The 18,239-nt window shown below is 44.0% G+C and overlaps 1 protein-coding gene across 1 annotated transcript in view; it reads left to right on the forward strand.

Annotated features, from left to right (window-relative positions):
* Positions 1-848: 848 nt before the first annotated feature.
* The window catches only part of LOC101404934 (uncharacterized), a 40,345-nt gene continuing 22,954 nt past the window's right edge, over positions 849-18,239 (forward strand). Inside the window, exons 1-2 of the mRNA XM_014796969.2 lie at positions 849-916; positions 5,816-5,963. The gene's annotated coding sequence lies outside the window, so the exon portion shown is untranslated. The remainder of the gene's footprint in view (positions 917-5,815; positions 5,964-18,239) is intronic.

The raw sequence follows: 18,239 nt of genomic DNA on the forward strand, positions 1-18,239 counted from the left end.
AAATTCAATTGCCTTAGGAATATCATAGGCATTTACATTTCAAAATCTCTAGGCACACACTCAAAAACTATCTCAAATAAATTTCTTCCTACTGTAAAATGTACACCTGAGAGTTTTGCTGAACACATCTCATAGCTCTCATAGTTGATCGGAGAAGAGTTTCTGCGCCCAGGCGAGGGCTGCAGGGTTCAAATTTCCAACCTGAGCCAGGACCTTGGGAGGCCATGGGATTCTTCAGCTGAAGTACCAAGTGTGCGGAGGTGGAGGAGGGATGGGTGGCAGCCTCAGCGCTGCCGACAGTCAAAGATCAAAATGGAGCCAGACTCTTTATTACATATGGTGAGGTCATTTTTAATTGTGTTTGTAAACGACGTCACAGTTCCATGAGTGGCTTCGCAGCCTATGCCAACCCCCGACCCGGGGAGGACCTCAGACCCTCTGTCCCAGCCTGGCCTGGCCTGGACTCCCCTCTTTCTGCGGCCAGGGGTGTGGAAATTGACTCTGGAATTCCCTGGGCTCAGCGTTCAGAAGGAGCTGGAAGAAGTCGCCACTGTCCCTCTAGGGCCAGGAACAAGTTCTGTTGAAAAGCAAACATCACTGGAGGAGAGGGATCCCGCCAGCAACAGAACCTGGTTCCGCTTAGCTTTCTGACCTCCCGCCCTGCCGTCACTCAGACAACAGGGGGCGGGTCCTTGCGAACTGTCCAATCAAGGGCGCAGCAGGGGTAGGTGGGCGGGGCGACGCTCCGCACACGGCGCGCACGCTCCTGGCGCTCTCGGGACCGCGTCTCACCTGCGCTTTACAGCCCGGGTGTGGCCGCTGCGGCGTCAATCCCGCTGTGACCCGCGCCGGCCGCGGGCGAGCGGGGACGACGCTGGGGACCCAGAAGCGGGAAGTGGTGCGTGCGCGGCCCCGGGTGAGGAGACGGGGAGGAGGGGCTGGTCGGAACCGGCCGTGGCGGGACCGGCCTCCCCGCGGTCACCTCCGAGTCTGCGGACCCGAGTCCGCGGGGGCGCCGCTCGGACCTCAGTCCCCTCCGGCCGCAGCGTGGGGGCCGGGCCGGCAGCCGGGACCCCGGGCGTCCTGTGGTCACTGCGCGCGGCGACTGCGGCCCCGGAGCCTCTCTGGGCAGCTCTGCGCCCGCAGCCCCGCGTGTCCCCAGATGGTGCGGTGACCACAGGGAGGGTCATCAGGGACAGTCGTGACCCGGTCCGGGATTCGTGCGTGGGAGGAGCTGTGGTCTGTGGGGTCCCAGTCCCTCCTTTCTCTCTAGGGGACACCCGTTTTCTCCTGAGTTTTCCACATGTTTGGGGAGCAGGGTCTCAAATCCACGACCCTGTCGCCCAGCCTAGCCCTCCCTAGCACTGGCAACAAATCCCTAAAAAGCCAACGTCCCCTCTCTGATTCACTGCATCATTATCAACTGTCTGTCGTCCATGGTGCGTTTCAAACAGACACAATATTTTAACTTTATCATTATTCCCTAGAGTCATGGATGGCTCTTTGTTAGAGATTATATTTGTCTGTGGATGTTTTACGAGAGGAAAGCAGAGAAAAACCACCTGGAACTACCTGCGTGAAACCCTTGTGCCCCTCCCCCCAGGATCTTTCTGGGCACAGACATCCTATGGGAAGTCCTTTGGATGGAGGTTCCTCTTTGGAAACTTTCCTGGGTGATCCATCCTGTCGACCCTGCCCCTCCCTGGTTTGTCACCTTGAAAAGATTTATTCACTTTTTTTTAAGTCTCCGTTTTACAATAAATGTAAAATGTATTTAATCAACGGATCTTGAAAGACAGTATAAAGTAGTTCCAAAGAGGCAAGAAAGAAGTGAATTTCAAAAAGATAAAATATAACAGTATCATATTGCATGTGTTAAAATTTCTTGTTTCACTTTTTATTTCCCCTACCAGGTTTAGAATGTTCTGAGGTCTGCTCTCACTTTTGGGTGATTTCAAATGGAATTCCAGGGCTTAGACTTGCAGATGAGAAGTGTTCCAGTATGATTAATTGTTTACAAAACAATTTCTTGCCATGGAAATAATAATCAGTTAAGATTATTATTTTCTTTTTTTTTGCTGGGAAAGATTTGCCTTGAGCTGACATCTGTTGCCAGTCGTCCTCTTTTTCTTCCCTTCTCCCCAAAGCCCCAGTACATAGTTGTATATTCTAGTTGTAAGTCCTTCTAGTTTTTCTGTGTGAGCCACACACAGCGTGGCAACTGACAGACTAATGGTGTGGTTCCACGCCAGGTGACCAGGCCGGGCCACCAAAGGGGAGCGTGGCAAACTTTAACCACTGGGCCATCGGGGCTGGCTCAAGATTATTATTTTCTGAAAGCAGTAGATACTCGTGGGTTTTCTTGTTGAGCTAGTGAAATGCCTTACAGTTTTCTTCCCTCCTTTCCACCTGAACAGTGGCTTTGAGTGATTTTACTGGATTGTTCAAACACTGGGTTTGTGTATTTAAAATATCAATGGTGTTCCAGACCAACTCCAGTGGGGGCAGAACCCTGATGACAGTGGATCTAAGCTGAGGCCCCCTTGGGCCTGCACAGGGCAGGAATGAAGGCCCAGTTGTTCTTCCTGGGGAGCTCCCCCCTGCAGGTCTCCTGCCTGCTCACACCCCCCATGGAAGGAGCCTCTATACTGAGAGGAGCTGCAGAGCCCTGGAAAGCTGGGGCTGCACGTGCACATGGGGGTGGGGAGTGATGCCCTTTCTGAGGCTGTAACTGTGGTTTCCTTGGGCCTCTTTCTAGACATAAATTGGAGTTTTGCATCCACGGTGTAGGGGCACTCAGAGTGTAACTTGTTTACATTGAGAAAGTCTGTGAAAGTCAGGAGTTCTGTGTCCTGGATTAGGGCCCATTAATTTGGGAGTTCATTTGGGTCAGAACCTTAAACTGAGTCCAGCTGAGTTTTCCTCATTGTGGGACGGGAAGCCTGAGAGAGGGAGCATTTGTATTCCCTGGGGAGAGGAGGGTGTGTGGAGCTCCCAGAGTTCACTCCTGTGGCTGCTCAGGTGCCCCACCCTCCTCCACCAGGGACTGACCCACTCCAGGGGTTCTGTCTCAACCAGGAGGGTCAGGAATATGGAAGCTTCTGAGGGTGGCTTTCCTTCTGTCCTGTGGGAAGCAGGCTGCTCATCTGTGCTGATTCCAATATTTGTGTTTCTTTCCTTTGGATTCCTTCATCCATTGAATAGTGCAGCCCTTTGGCTCTAGTTTCCCTTAGCACTTGGGCCCTGACACTGTAAGTTGATGGAGAGACAGGATGTGAGGAAAGCAAGAAAATTGTGGAACCAAGTAGAATTTTTGTTCCTTTTAGACAGGAGAACCTCAATATGTGAGATGTGTCTGAGAACTTCAATACATTCATTTTTCATTTTTAGATCAGTTTTTCTTTGTGCATGTCCCTAGAGAACATTGAATTTAAAAACGCTAAAGCAATTGAATTCCTATTTTAATTGATTGGAGGGAAGCTTCTGAAAGCTTATGTAAATCTTTGAAAATCCAGTACATTTAAGGGGTTAACTCAAATCCCTATTGCATTGTAATATGCTGCTTATTACTGAAAATCCCCCCAGTGTGAGACAGAGGGGAAGGAGAAACTAGGATCCTGTGTGTCCTTTCAGTTAGAAAGAGATTTGAAAATTTTCATTTTGAATGGGGTACACTTATGTAACCAGGAGTGTTTAAAGAAATTAAATCTCAGAATGGTTTCCTATGTACAAAGTTAAAATTAAAGAAAGACTAGTACACAGTAAAATATGATGTATATAAGTTTCTCTTTATTTGAAATAAATCTGTAAGACAGCAAAGTCTAACTTAAGAAGACTCACTGCCAACATATCCTGGTCCCCTCCAGAGCTGTTACTCCAGCCACCCCCAAATACACAATTTTGATCATTTCTTGAGCCTCCTATTAGTGTTTCTTTATATAAAAATAAGCCATTGCAAATGCATATTTTTCTTACCCACGTTTGTCCTTAGAATGAACAGTCAGAGTCCACGTTTTTTGTTGTTTGCTCACAGCTTAAGCCTCCCCCCTCCTTCTGCCCCTTGTGCCCCGACCTGGACAAGCTGATGGGAAAGTCTGGGGGCTCACTCCTCTGGGACTGGCTTCAGATTTAGACCACCCAAGCCCCTGATCTTGCCCTGTCCCCACCCCCAACCACAGTGCACACCCAGACCAGGTTTTTTTCCTTGCTCTCTGCAGCTTTTCAGAGCTGCTTGAGAGGCCAGCCCTGCCCTCCTGAAACCTCTAATTATGTGAGTCTTAAGCCTTTTCCTACCCTGTGTGTGTGTGTCTGACTGTGTGTGCCACCCTGGCGTCAGTCTCAACAAGAACCTCCCCCGTCTGCAGTGACCATAACAGCTGGCACCCTGAGCAGCGTGTCCAGACATGACTCCACCACCCGTGGGTCTGTCTTCTGCTCGGACTTGCTCACCTGCTCTGCTGCCTGGTGGCGGCCTGCACTGTGGGCTGCTGCTTGCTGGGGAGCCTGTGCTGTGAGCTATGCTGCCCCGTGTTGCAGTGTTGACCCACCAAGCCTCAGTTCTAGGCTCAGCTGAGCAGAGTTGGCAGTTTGAAGAATGTATAGGATTTGGGAGCAGGACTATGGGATTGGGGCCTCCTTAAATGAGTCCTGGGTCAGTGTCCTTGCTGGGATTTGTCTGTGTGTTAGAATGAAGCTGTGACAGAGGCTGGGTTGGCCTGACACACCCCAGGGATGGAGGTGTAGACAGGGACTATATCCTTTGCAAGAGGAGGGCCCATCAGATGGTCACTCCTGAAAGAGCTGTCATTTAAAAAAAAAAGAAGAGGGGGGAAAGGCAGGCAGTGGGTGGCAGGCTGAGTCCACACTCCTAACACCAGAGGGCTCACCAGGACCCTTAAGTACCTCTGCTGCTGCTGCCCCTGCCTCTACTGCCACAAAGATCCTGACCCTCAGGGTGATAGGGGACAACAACATGGCTCCCCTGTGGCACAAAGTATTAGATCAAACCTGACTTAAGCCCAGAATTTAAACCCTATCAAGCAACTAGTTGTCATGGGGGAGGCTCCTAACCCTGATGGCACTGTTTTGAGGTTCTTGGGTGGAAAAAAAAATTATAAATAGCATGGTAGAGAGACACTCCCTCCCCTGAACTATATTGGGTGATGAAAAGCAAAACAAAATAAGGGAGGAAGGGAGAGACAAAGCAAAAGAAAAAAATAGTGAAGCAAAAGTCCACATTTTGACCAATTAGAAATCCAACATATACTGAATTTACATAACAAAACAGAGGTACACTGCTTGGCTTTGGGGCCTCTGCAACATAGATTCTGAATTAACTTCACCATCTGCTGTAATGCAGTAATTCAGGAACCTTCATACAAATAATCAAAATGAGGGTTCAAGTTATAGTTACGCCTGGGGATCCCACTAAGTTTGAGCAAGATATGCCCATAGTCTTAGGGCGGTTACTGAATATAAAATAGAGGACAAATAGGTATGCTTCGTGTTAATCATCAGGAAATTGTGGTCCTGCCTGAATTCCCAGTGATTGTAACACTCAGTGTCCTAAAATATCCCACACCAAGCATGGAGGCTGTAAACCAATGAGTCATGAATTAAATTAAATTAAGTCTTGGGCACTTTCAAATTGTCTTGACAAAATGGGACCCCACAGACCTTTAACCTCCAGTTAAATTACCATATTTACACCATATTAATGGCCCAGTGTAAATTAAACAGGGCTTTGAAGGATTGAAAACCATTGTGCAACGCCTATTTAGGAAGAAGTGATTATTCTGTGTGCTTCTTTTCACAGCGGAATTTGTCCTGTATTAAACCTGGAAAGAACGAAGGACACCTCACAGTGGATTACTGCAACCTGGAGGCTGTGGTCGCACCAAGTAAACTCTTATTCCGAGTCCCCAGCAGTGTGGAAATTACTGACTCCACCCCATCAGCACCTGGTAAGCATTCTGCTCTCACAGATTCGGCTCAGTCTGTTCTGTCAGTGCTGTGTCCACAGCCTCTCAGCTGCACTTGGCCTTCCCCTCTGAAGGGGTATGATCCACCTTTAGCTGGTTACCCGCAGGGAACCTCAACACCATTGCCTGTGCGCACAGCCTCTGCAGGCAGGATCTGAACTGCATCCACCTTGCCCCAGGGGCACAGGTCTGACATTACGTTAAACGGCATCCTCCTGCCGGGACATTCAGTTGACATTCATTCAGGACATACAAATACTGAAGCAAGGAGCTCACAGAAAGCAGATGGGCCATTACCCACACATAATGTGAGGCCCTGACACCTCGGTTAAATTCCTAGAAATTATTTGATAAACAAGGGGCTGCTCCCTCCCTGATACTGTGAAGAAATAGCCGTTGTCCCTCACAGCACACACAGATCTTCGAGCTTCTCTCAATGTGTGAAAGGCGATATATTTCTTGTTGACTAATTCTACTTGAGCCCGTTTATGCTGTTATGTGGAAATTGGCCCACCTTGAATGGGCACCCTTACCACAGAAGGCTGGAGACTTGCTTCAGATTGCCATACAACCAACACCCCTGTTAGTGCCCTCAGAGCGTCCTTCATTCTAGAGGCCTCAGTGACCTCCTGTTGTGCCTCCCGGGGTGCCCACGATGGCCTTGAGTTGTCCACAGGCTTGTGATGCAGGAACCTGCCCTAGTCCCCACACTATATGCCATTAGAGTAGCAGTTACCGCTACGTACTGGGCTCTCCCCAAGCGTGTGCTTCTCCCCCCAGCTGCCCATTATGCTTTGGGTTCTGGAAACAGCACCCCATGAGTTCAGCTTGGCTACTGAGACCTCCTTGAGACATGATGGAGCCACACCTGGGCCCTCTGGTTTGTATCTGTGCAGGAGGGGGTAGCCTTCCCTCCCCTCAGTTCCTTGCCAGGTGCCATTGTTCCGGAAGAGGTCACCCCTCTCCCAGACCCCTTGGCTCCCTGGGGAGCTTCTTGGGTTTAACGGAGTGAACTGCAATGTGAGTTTGCAATCTTTATGGATGACATCACCACATTCGTACGTGATGGAGCTCTGGGGAGAGTTGCTGCTTTTCATCACTTAAGTGGGACATCCTTGATAAAGAATGGGACCCAAACATAACTAAAATATCCCAAACTAACCAAACATCAGGCGCTTATATTATTTTAAAACTTCTTTAAGAGATGTATCCCCTCCTCACCAGCAAATGGGCTCACCGACATCCGGGGATCGAGAGAGAGGCATGCGGGTCACGTGATGCTGAGGGTGGGGGTCCGTCGGAAGCGGGTGCAGCCTAGGTCAGGTGCCCATCTGACAGGATCAAAGCTGCAGGAGGATGGACACTGGTCCAGAGAGATGGAAGGATCTTGGATTTGACTGACGATGCTTGGCGAGAAGACAAGCTGCCTTGTTGAGGATGTTGCAGCACCACTGAGTGAGCTTCCGGAACCTGAACAGGACAACGGATGCCACCACAGAATCTGTTCACGAACAGGAAATGAAGCGGACGGACTTCGCCTGACAGTACCTCCGTGAGAACGTTCCCCCCATAGGAAACGGTCACCTGGCTCCTTTTTCATGGATGGAAGTTTTAAAAATACATAGATACGAAGTGCTTTCTTGCAGCCTCCTAATTCAAATCTTTTAGTAATAGATTAGCACTCAAAAATGCACACCCACTTAGTCTGTGGCAGCAAAGCGCAATGTGGAAATACTCACCAGAGTGAGCAACCGATTGCGAGTTCTCAGGAATGCAGAGTATTTGAACCTCAGGTTCTTCAGGCACTAGGTTGTGTTTAAACGTGATTGGTTACAACATTTGCCTTCAACTCTGATGCTGCTTTGCTATCAGAGGTTAACACGTTGCAACTGCTTATCTGTGTCCTGTGACGTGGGCCGCTGAAGTTATGAGGAAAAGGCAAAGAAGAGGAAGCCAGACGTAAGGAGAATTATTAACTTCTCGTAGACGCCCATGAGAAGCATTCTGAGTGGCTGTGTGTGAAGCCTGTGGATGTAATGGGTGAATACCACATTCACTGCTTACTGGCGTTCCCAGGGTTCCTCATGGTAGTTTCAAACTTTGGTTACATTTACAGATTAAAAAGTCATCCGACAGTTACCTCTGCTCGCCCTACAGCTTCCTTTGGTGCTGCTGGAAAGGATCTTTGGCTGGATGGACCACTAGTTTTATCCAGTAGTGGGATTTCTTATTTGCTCAAAGCTCTTTCAGATCTAACTGAAATACCGTGGAGTCAGGATTTAGTTACACGTTTGTATAAGCACATGTATTTCGCAGAACCCGTTCATGGACATTTATCTCCCGGAATTGTTTCCTCTGTTAAGTGGTGTCTGTCTTGTTCTCTGCCCAGATTATAAACTCTGTGGGAAGAGGCCCTGGCTTATACGTCTGTTTCCCTCACTGAAAAACTGAAAACACTAAATGATTGGAAAATAAAAAGAAATTTTAAAAAACAGTAGGAAAAATGATCAACTAATTAAACTACAACTTCCAAAATTGTTTTGTATTAGAGAAGTTCCCATCTAGGTTCTTTTCCCTTCATGATAATTGTCATGGAAACAGAATATCGCATTTCAAAAATTGCTTCCAGTTCTTATAATTGCCTTAAAAGCAGTAAAATAGTATACTTCTATTCTTTTGACAATTTCTCTTTTTTTCCAGCTTTGTCACATTATAATTGACAAATAGAATTTGCATACATTTAAAGTGTACAATGTAATGATATACATTGTGAAATGATGACTACAATCAAGCTAATTCACACATCCATCACCTCACATGGTTATTCTATCTTTTTTTGTGGTGAGAACACTTATGATCTCTCTAAGCAAATTTGATGTATGTAATACATAATGATTAACTATAATCACCAGGCTGTACCTTAGATCTCCAGAATTTATTCATCTTACATAACTGAAGTTTGTACCCTTTGACCAATATCTCCCTTTGTGCCTCACACTCCCAGCCCCTGGTAACCGTCATTCTGCTGTTTCTCAGTTGACTTTTTTAGATCCCACGTGTAAGTGAAATCATGCAGTATTGTCTTTCTGTGACTGGCTTATTTCACTTAGCATCATGTCCTCCAGGTTCATGCATGTTCTTGCAAATGTCAGGATTTCCTTTTATCAGGCTGAATCTATTCCTTTGTGTGTATATATATACCACATTTTCTTTATCCAGTCAACAACAGACACTAGGTTATCTCCATATCTTGCCTGTGTAATGCTGCAGTGAACATGGGAGCGCAGATATCTGGTCAAGATTATTTCTTTTCCTATGGATATATACTCAGAGGTGGGATTGCTGGATCATATGGTAATTCTATTTTATATTTCTTATGGACCTTCATGCTCTTTTCCATAATTGCTGTAGCAATTTACATTCCCACCAACAGTACACAAGGGTTCCCTTTTCGCCATATCCTTGCCAAAAGTCTCTTCAGACTTTTTTATAATAGCCATTGTAACCTGTGTGAGGTGATATCTCGTTGTGATTTTGATTTGCATTTCCCTGATGGTTAGTGATGCTCAGGACCCTGTAGAGGAAAACCTACAGTTTTTTCCTCCTGTGTGTCTCCTTTACTACTTACACAGAACACTTCACTTCTGACACTTCTGATCACCAAATATGTGGTGGGGGGTTCCCACAAGAAATTCTCTGTGACACTAGCTGGGTGTCCTACAATTTAACGCAATTCTAACACTATCTACTTGGTGATAACGTCAGATCCCACAGGTTAAGGGCTCAGTCCCATAAGACTGCTCCCCACTTCAGAGGCTAATCCCAAGTAGTAGGTCTCCAGGTTACCCACAACTTCTGTCCAATTTGGCTACAAATCAAAGGTTTTCATGACCTCTTCCTCATAGGATTCAATTATTTGCTAGAGCGGCTCACAGAACCTAGGGAAACGCTTATGTTTACCAGTTTATTAAGGGATATGATAAGGGAAACAGATGAATAGCTAGATGAAGAGATACATAGGGCAAGGTCTGGGGGTACAGTCACAAGTGCAGGAGCTTCTGTCCCCGTGGAGTTGGGGTATGTCACCCTCCTGGTACGTGGGTGTGTTCACCGACCTGGGAGGTCTCCAAATCCCCTCCTATGGGGATTTTTATGGAGGCTTCATCGCATAGTGATAGATCATTAATTCCATTTTCAGCCCTTCTCCCTTCTCAAGAGAATGGAGGGCAGGGCTGAAAAGTCCAAGCTCCTAATCATGGCTTGGTCTTTCTGGTGACCAGCCCACATCGATGAGGCGCCTACCCTGAGTCACCGCATTAGAACAAAAGACACTCTCATCACCCAGGAAATTACAAGGGTTTCAGGAGCTCTGTGTCAGAAGCTGGGGTCAAAGATCAAATATTAGGACAAAAGATGCTTCTAGTGCTCTTATCACTTAGGAAATTCCAAGGATTTTAGGAGATCTGTGCCAGGAACAAGGACGAAGACCAAATATATTTATTATTATAAATCACAATATCACAAGGACTTTTTCAAATACTGGTTGGCCATTTGTATGTCTTCTTTAGAATAATGTCTATTCAGGTCTTTTGCCTTTTTTTTTTTTTTTTTTGGTGAGGAAGATTGTCACTGAGCTAACATCTGTGCCAGTCTCCCTCCATTTTGTATGTGGGACGCCACCACAGCATGGCTTGTTGAGCGGTGTGTAGGTCCGTGCCCAGGATCCGAACCCTCAACCCCAGGCTGCCAAAACGGAGCACATGAACTTAACCACTATGCCACCGGGCTGGCCCCCCTATTTTTTAATAAATTTTTTTTCCTTGCTGTTGCATTGTATGAGTTCTGATGTATTTTGGATATTCACCCCTTATGAGATATATGGTTTCCAAATATTTTCTCCCATTCATTAGCGAGAAATGTTGATTGTTTCCTTTACTGTCCAGAAACTTTTTAGTTTGATGTAATCCCACTTGTTGATTTTTGCTTTTGTTGCCTGTGCTTTTGGTGTCAAATCCAAAAAATTGTTGCCAAGACGGATATGAAGGAGCATTCCTCCTATGTTTTCTTCTAGGAGTTTTATGGTTTCAGGTGTTATGTTTAAATCTTTAATCCATTTGGAGTTGATTTTTGTGTGTGGTGTAAGATAGGTGTCTGATTGCATTCTTTTGCATGTGGCTGTCCAGTTTCCCCAGAAAAGAGAACAATGATTGGATTAAAGGATTGAAGACTATCTTTGCACAATTGTGTATGGTGTATTTTGGCAACTTTGTTGAAGATTACTTATCTGTATATGTGTGGATTTATTCTTGGGCTCTCTTTTCTGTACTATTGGTCTATATGTCTGATTTTCTGCCAGTACTATGGTTGTTTTTAATTACTGTAGCTTTGTAATATAGTTACAGGGAAATTAGGAAGTGTGATGCCTCCAGCTTTGTTCTTTCTCAAGATTGCTGTAGCTATTCAGGGTCTTTTGTGGTTCTGTGCAATGTTAGGATTTTAAAAAATATTTCTGTGAAAAATGCCATTGGAATTTTCATAAGGATTGCATTGAAGCTGTGGTTCACTTTGGGTAGTATGGCTATTTTAACAATACTAATTCTTCCAGTCCGTGTACACAAGTTATCTTTCCATTTATTTGTGTTGTCTTCAATTTCTTTCATCAATTTTTTTTTTTTTTGGTGAGGAAGATTGGCCCTGAGCTAATACATGTTGCCAATCCTCCTCTTTTTACTTGAGGAAGATTGGCCCTGCACTAACGTCTGTGCCAATATTCCTCTGTTTTTTGTATGTGGGGTGCTGCTGCAGCATGGCTTGATGAGCGGTGTGTAGATCCACGTCTGGAATCCGAACCTGTGAACCCCGGGCCGCTGAAGCAGAGCGCACGAACTTAACCACTACGCCCCTGGGCCGGCCCCTTTCATCAATGTTTTATAATTTTCAGTTCACAGATCTTTCACCTCTTTGGTTAAATTTATTACTAAGTATTTTATTGTTTTTGATGCTATTCTAAGTGGACTGTTTTCTTAATTTCTTTCTTGGATATTTCGTTGTTAGTGTATAGGAATGAAACTGATTTTTCTATGTTGATTTTGTATCCTGCAACTTGACTGAATTTGTTTATTAGTTCCAGCAGTTTTTTGGTGGAGTCTTGGGGTTTTCTGTATATAAGATCATGTTGTCTGTAAACAGAGACAGTTTTGCTTCTTTCTTTCCAATTTGGATGCCTTTTATTTCTTTTTCTTGTCTAATTTCTCTGGCTAGGATTGTCAGTACTATGTTGAATAGAAGTGGCAAGAGTGGGCATCCTTGCCTTGTTCTGGATTTTAGAGGAAAAGCTTTCACTTTTTAGCCATTGAGTATGATGTTAGCTCTGGGCTCTTCATATGTGGTCTTTATTGTGTTGAGGTAGGTTCCTTCAATACCTAATTTGTGGAGAATTTTTAACATGAAGGAGTGTTGAGTTTTGTCAAAGGCAATAGATGATCATTTATACTTCATTCTGTTAATATGGTTATCACATTGATTTGTCTAGCTTTATTACCAGAGTAATGCTGGCCTAGTAAAATAAGTTTGGAAGTGTTCCCTCCTCTTCAGTTTTTTGCAAAACCTTGAGAAGGATTGGTGTTAATTCTTCTTTAAACGTTTGATTGAATTCACCAGTGAAGCCATCTTGTACCGGGCTTTTCTCTGTTGGGAGATTTTTGATTACTGATTCAATCTCCTTACTCATTATTGGTCTATTCAGATTTTCTATTTCTTCATGATTCAGTCTTGGTAGATTGTTTCTAGGAATTTATCTAATACTTTTAGGTTATCTAATTTGCATATAGTCATTCATAGGAATCTCCTCATCCTTTCTATTTCTGTGATATCAATTATAATTTCTCCTCTTTTATTTCTGATTTTAGTAATTTGAAGCTTCTCTCTTTTTTCTTAGTCTAGCTAAAGGTTTGTCAATTTGGTTTATCTTTTCACAAAACCAACTCTTAGCTTCTTTGACCAGTTACTTTCATATGTTTTCCTGTAACTAATTAGCATCCATTCATTTCAGCTTGAAGAAAGCTCTTTAGTATTTCCTATAAGGCAGGTCTAGTGGTGATGAAGTCCCTCAGCTTTTGTTTGTCTGAGAAAGTCTTTATCTTTCCTTCATTTCTGAAGTACAGCTTTTCTGGATAAAGCATTCTTGGTTGGCGGTTTCTGTCTTTCAGCACTTCGAATATGGCATCCAGTTCTGTCCTGGCTTGCGAGGTTTCTGCTAAGAAATCCATTGGTAGTCTGATTGGAGTCCCTTGTATGTGACGAGTCACTTTCCTCTTGATGCTTTCAGGTTCTCTCTTTGTCTTTGATTTTTATAATTTGATTATAATGTGTCCTTGTGAAGTTGTCTTTGTGTTGAACCTGTTTGGAGATGTTTAAGCTTCATTTACCTGGATGTCCTTATCTCTCCCAAGATTTGGGAAGTTTTTGGCCATTATTTCTTTAAATTAGCTTTCTCCTGCTTTCTCTCTTCTGCTTCTGGGGCTTCCTTATTGCATATGTTATTTCTTTGATGGTATTCCATAAATCCTGTGAGCTTTCTTCATTCTTTTTTCTCCTCTAATTGGATAATTTCAAATGGTCTGTCTTCAGTTTCACAGATTCTTTCTTCTGCTTGATCAAGTCAACTCTTGAAGTTCTCTATTGCATATTTCATTTCATTCATTATATTCTTAAGCTCCAGAATTTGTTTCATTTTTGTGTGATTTCTATCTGTCTGTTGAATTTCTTGTTTTGTTCATGTATTGTTTTCCTGATTTCAATGGATTGACCATCCAGGTTCTCCTGAAGCTGATCTTCGTTACAATTCTTTTGGATTCTTTGTCAGACAATTTGTAGATCTCCATGTCTGTGGGAACAGTTACTGGAAAATTATTGTGTTCCTTTGTGGTGTAATTTTCCCTTGATTTGTCATGTTTCTTGAAGTCTTGTGTTGCTGTCTTCACATTTGTAGAAGCGGTCATCTCCTCAGTCTTTACTGACTGGCTTTGGGAGAGAAACACCTTCACCAGTCAGCCCAGCTAGATATTTTGAGGCTCTTTCAAGCCTTTCCTATGGATGCACCCACTTCATGCCTCTTGTTCCCTCTTTAGGGGGAATTCCTAAGATTGTATGCCTTCTCTCAATCCCTCAAAGCTGAGCTGGGTGCTGAAAGCCTATCATTTGTTCCTTAAGGTGGTTCCTTAAAATAGTCAAGTGTATGTGTCTTCTCCCAGTCCCACCAAGTTGAGCTGGCTGAATGTACATGCTTGCGAGACATCTGCAGAGGCTTGTGCTCATCATCTGGGGAGTGTGTGGAGCTGGACACAGGGTGGAGGTTGAGACATGTGGGGTATCAGGCATGCCCGTGGGCCATTTGGAAGTGTCTGTAAGCATAGCATCCCAAGTGGCTGCTGTGTGAGCCTCCTGATAGAATCCTCAAGCAGCTAGTAGGGTCTGCAGCCCTTTTTTGATTTCCGAGCCCTGGTTGGTGTGAGTCCTGTAAATTTCCCAGTACCAGCTTTCCAGCCACTCATCCGTGCTGATCCTCTTGGTATTCTTAGGGAGACGAGAAAGCAGTGAGCCTCTTGGGCAGTGTCCCACACCACTGGGGAAGCCAAGTGCTCAGCCACTATGCTGTCACCTTCCCCTGTGGAAGGAATTGCAGACCAAGCTGAAGGGGTCTCTCTTGGCTATGAGGAGTGCTGCTTTGAGGGAGGGGTAATATGGGTGAAGTGAAACTGTTCTTGTTAGTGTCTACAATGTGTCTGTTCTCAGTTTATTTGCCCCCCGGTGGTGTGCTGGAACTTCTCCACTTGACTCCCAAAAAGGTACTCATCCTTGAGTGATTGTCAAAATAGGTGAGCTGTGGGGAAAACTACTATTCCACCATCTTGCTGACATCACTCACTCACTCACCGTTGCATAGTTCAGAACTGGGTTGTTTCATCTCCAAGTATTTAGAGGTTTTCCAACTATCTTTCTATTATTGATTTCTAGATTAATGCCATTGTAGTCTAGGAACATATTTTGTATGATTTCCCTTCTTTCAAATTTTTTAAGGTGTGTTTTATGTCCCAGAATGTGGTCTATTTTGGTGACTGTTCCATGTGAACTTGAGAAGAATGTGTATTCTGCTGTGTTTGGATGAAGTGTTGCGTGGATTTCAATTAAATCCACTTGTTTGATGGTGCTGTGTAATTCAACAATGTCATTCCTGATTTTCTGCCTGCTAGAACTCTTAATTACTGGTGGGGAATGTTGAAATCTCCAACTACAATAGTGGATTCATCCATTTCTGCTTGCAGTTCTATCACTTTTTTCCTTGTGTATCTTGGCCCTCTGTTGTTATGCACGTACACACTAAGTATTGCTATGTCCTTTTGGAGAATTGACCACTTTATCATTATGTAATAACCCTCTTCATCTCATGAGTTTACCTTGCTTTGAAGTCTGCTTTGTCTGAAATTCATATAGCTGTGTCAGCTTTCATTTAGTGTTAGCATGATATAGCCTTCCCCATCCCTTTACCTTTAATCTACGTCTTTATAGCTAAAGTGTGATTCTTGTAGACAGCGTATAATTAGGTGTTATTTTATTATCCCCTGTGACTTCCACTATCCACAGTTTGCGTCTTCCCCTTGTTGCATTTAGACCACTGATGTTTAAAGTGATTTTGATATAGTTGGATTAAACTGACCGTATTTTTAAATTTGTTTCTTTGTTCTTTGTTTCTTTTTTGTCTGCCACTTTTCTTTTGCCTTCTCTGCCTTTTTTTGAGTGTTTTACCTGATTCCATTTTTTCTCCTCTCTTAGCTTATCATTATACGTTTTTTTCATAGTTGGACTTGAGTTTGCAGTATGCATTTACAACCAGTGCAAGCCCTCTCTGTGGTAACACCATGGCACTTCACTCATCCAGTGCCATTCCTCCCTCCTCGTCCCCTGTAACATTGCTGTCATTCATTTTACTCATCCAAAAGCTATAATTACTGAATACATTGCTGCTGCTATTATTTTCAACAAAGTGTTATCTGTCAGATTGAGAATAACAAAAACAAATGATTTTATTTTACCTTGATTTATTCTTTCTCTAACACTCTACCTTTCTTTATCATTTATCTTCTTCATGATGAATTTCTTTTAACATTTCTTGCAGAGCAGGGGTACTGATGACAGATTCCCTCAATTTTTGTCTCACAAAGTCTTTACTTCTCCCTCACTTTTGAAGGATAATTTTGCTTGACAAAGAATTCTAGCTAGGTGGTTTTTCTTTCAACACTATTTCATAAAACTCTTCCTGCTTGCATGGATTCTGAAAAGAAGTCTGATTTCTTTTTTTTTTTTTTGTGAGGAAGATCAGCCCTGAGCTAACATCCATGCTAATCCTCCTCTTTTTGCTGAGGAAGAACAGCTCTGAGCTAACATCTATTGCCAATCCTCCTCCTCTTTTTCCCCAAAGCCCCAGTGGATAGTTGTATGTCATAGTTGCACATCCTTCTAGTTGCTGTACGTGGGACGCGGCCTCAGCATGGCCAGAGAAGCAGTGCGTCGGTGCGTGCCCAGGATCCGAACCCGGGCCGCCAGTAGCAGAGCGCGTGCGCTTAACCGCTAAGCCATGGGGCCGGCCCGAGAAGTCTGATTTCTTATCCTTGTTTCTCTATAACTAAGGGGTTTTTTACCCCTAACTTCTTGCAAGATTTTCTCTTTGTCTTTGACTTTCCTTGAGTTTGAATATCTGTTTCTAGGTGTGCATTTTTTGGTTTTTATCTTATTTGGTGATCTCTGAGCTTCCTAGATCTGTGTTTTGGTGTCTATCATTAATTTTGGGAAAGTCTCACTCATTATTTCTTTTTTTTTTTTTTTACAATTTTTATTTATTTTCCCCCAAAGCCCCAGTAGGTAGTTGTACATCATAGTTTCACATCCTTCTAGTTGCTGTATGTGGGAGGCGGCCTCAGCATGGCTGGAGAAGCGGTGCGTCAGTGCGCGCCCGGGATCCGAACCTGGGCCGCCAGCAGTGGAGTGCGCGCACTTAACCACTAAGCCACGGGGCCGGCCCTCACTCATTATTTCTTATTTCTTCTGTTCATTCCTTTCTTCTCCTTCGTGTATCCCCATTATGTGTATGGTACACCTCTTGTAATTGTCCCCAAGTTCCTAGATTTCTGTTGTCTTCCTTGTGCTTTTCATCTCTTTGCATTTCAGTTTAGAAGGTTCTATTGACGTCTCCTCTCCTCAAGCTCACTGATTCTTTCCTCATACATTTCCACTGTATTGATGAGCCCCTCAAAGGAATTCCTCATTTCTGTTTTCTTGTTTGTCTTTTATTTCTTGCATTTCCCACTTGGTTCTTTCTTAGAGTTTCCATCTCTGCTCACATTGCCTATCTGTTCTTGCACGTTATCTACTATTTCCATTATAGCCCTTAACATATTAATCTTTGGTAGCTTTACATTTCTGGTCTGATAATTCTTACATATTTGCTACATCTGAATCAGGTTCTTTTGCTTATCCCATCTCTTCAAACTGTGTTTTTTAAGTGCTTTAGTATGCCTTTTAAGTTTTTTGTTGAATGCTGGGCATGTACTGTGAGAAAGGGACAGAGGTAAATAGGCCTTTAGCGTGAGGTTTTATGTTTATCTGTCTGGGGTTTAGGCTGTGTTTACTATTTGTGTAGCTGTCAGAGGATAAAATATCCTCAGGTGTCCTTGCTACTGTCTCCCATGTCATCTTTTGGGGATAGAGGCTTCTGAAATAAGTTTTGAAACGTGCAGTTCTTTCAGTGTATTCTGCTGTCATTACACAGAAGGCTTCCTGATGTAGTGGTGTGTTGTGGGTGGAGAGGAAGTGTTCTATAGTCCTTTGATTTGGTCTCAGAATTTTAATGAGCCTGTGTCCCAGGCTGTGACCATCTTTGATATAATAAGAAAGATATTTGGTCTTTGTCCATGGTTCCTAGCAAAGACCTCCTAAAGCCCTTGAAATTTCTTGTGTGAGAAGGATGATAGGAACCTCTTATGTTCCAGTGAGGTGACTGTTTGTGGGCCCCTTGAGAGCTTAATGATAGGGGTTGATTGCCAGGAAGACCAAGCTTTGATTAGAGGCTTAGAACTTTCACCCAACCCCCAACCTCTGGAGAGGGGAGAGGGGTTGGAGATTGAGTTATTCACCAATGGCCAATGATTTAATCAGTCATGCCTACATGAAGAAACCTCCTTCAAAATTTGTAAACCTTGGGGT

This window comes from Ceratotherium simum, chromosome 39 (assembly GCF_057802395.1).
Source record: "Ceratotherium simum simum isolate JZ-2026a chromosome 39, ASM5780239v1, whole genome shotgun sequence".
Lineage (NCBI taxonomy): Eukaryota > Metazoa > Chordata > Mammalia > Perissodactyla > Rhinocerotidae > Ceratotherium > Ceratotherium simum.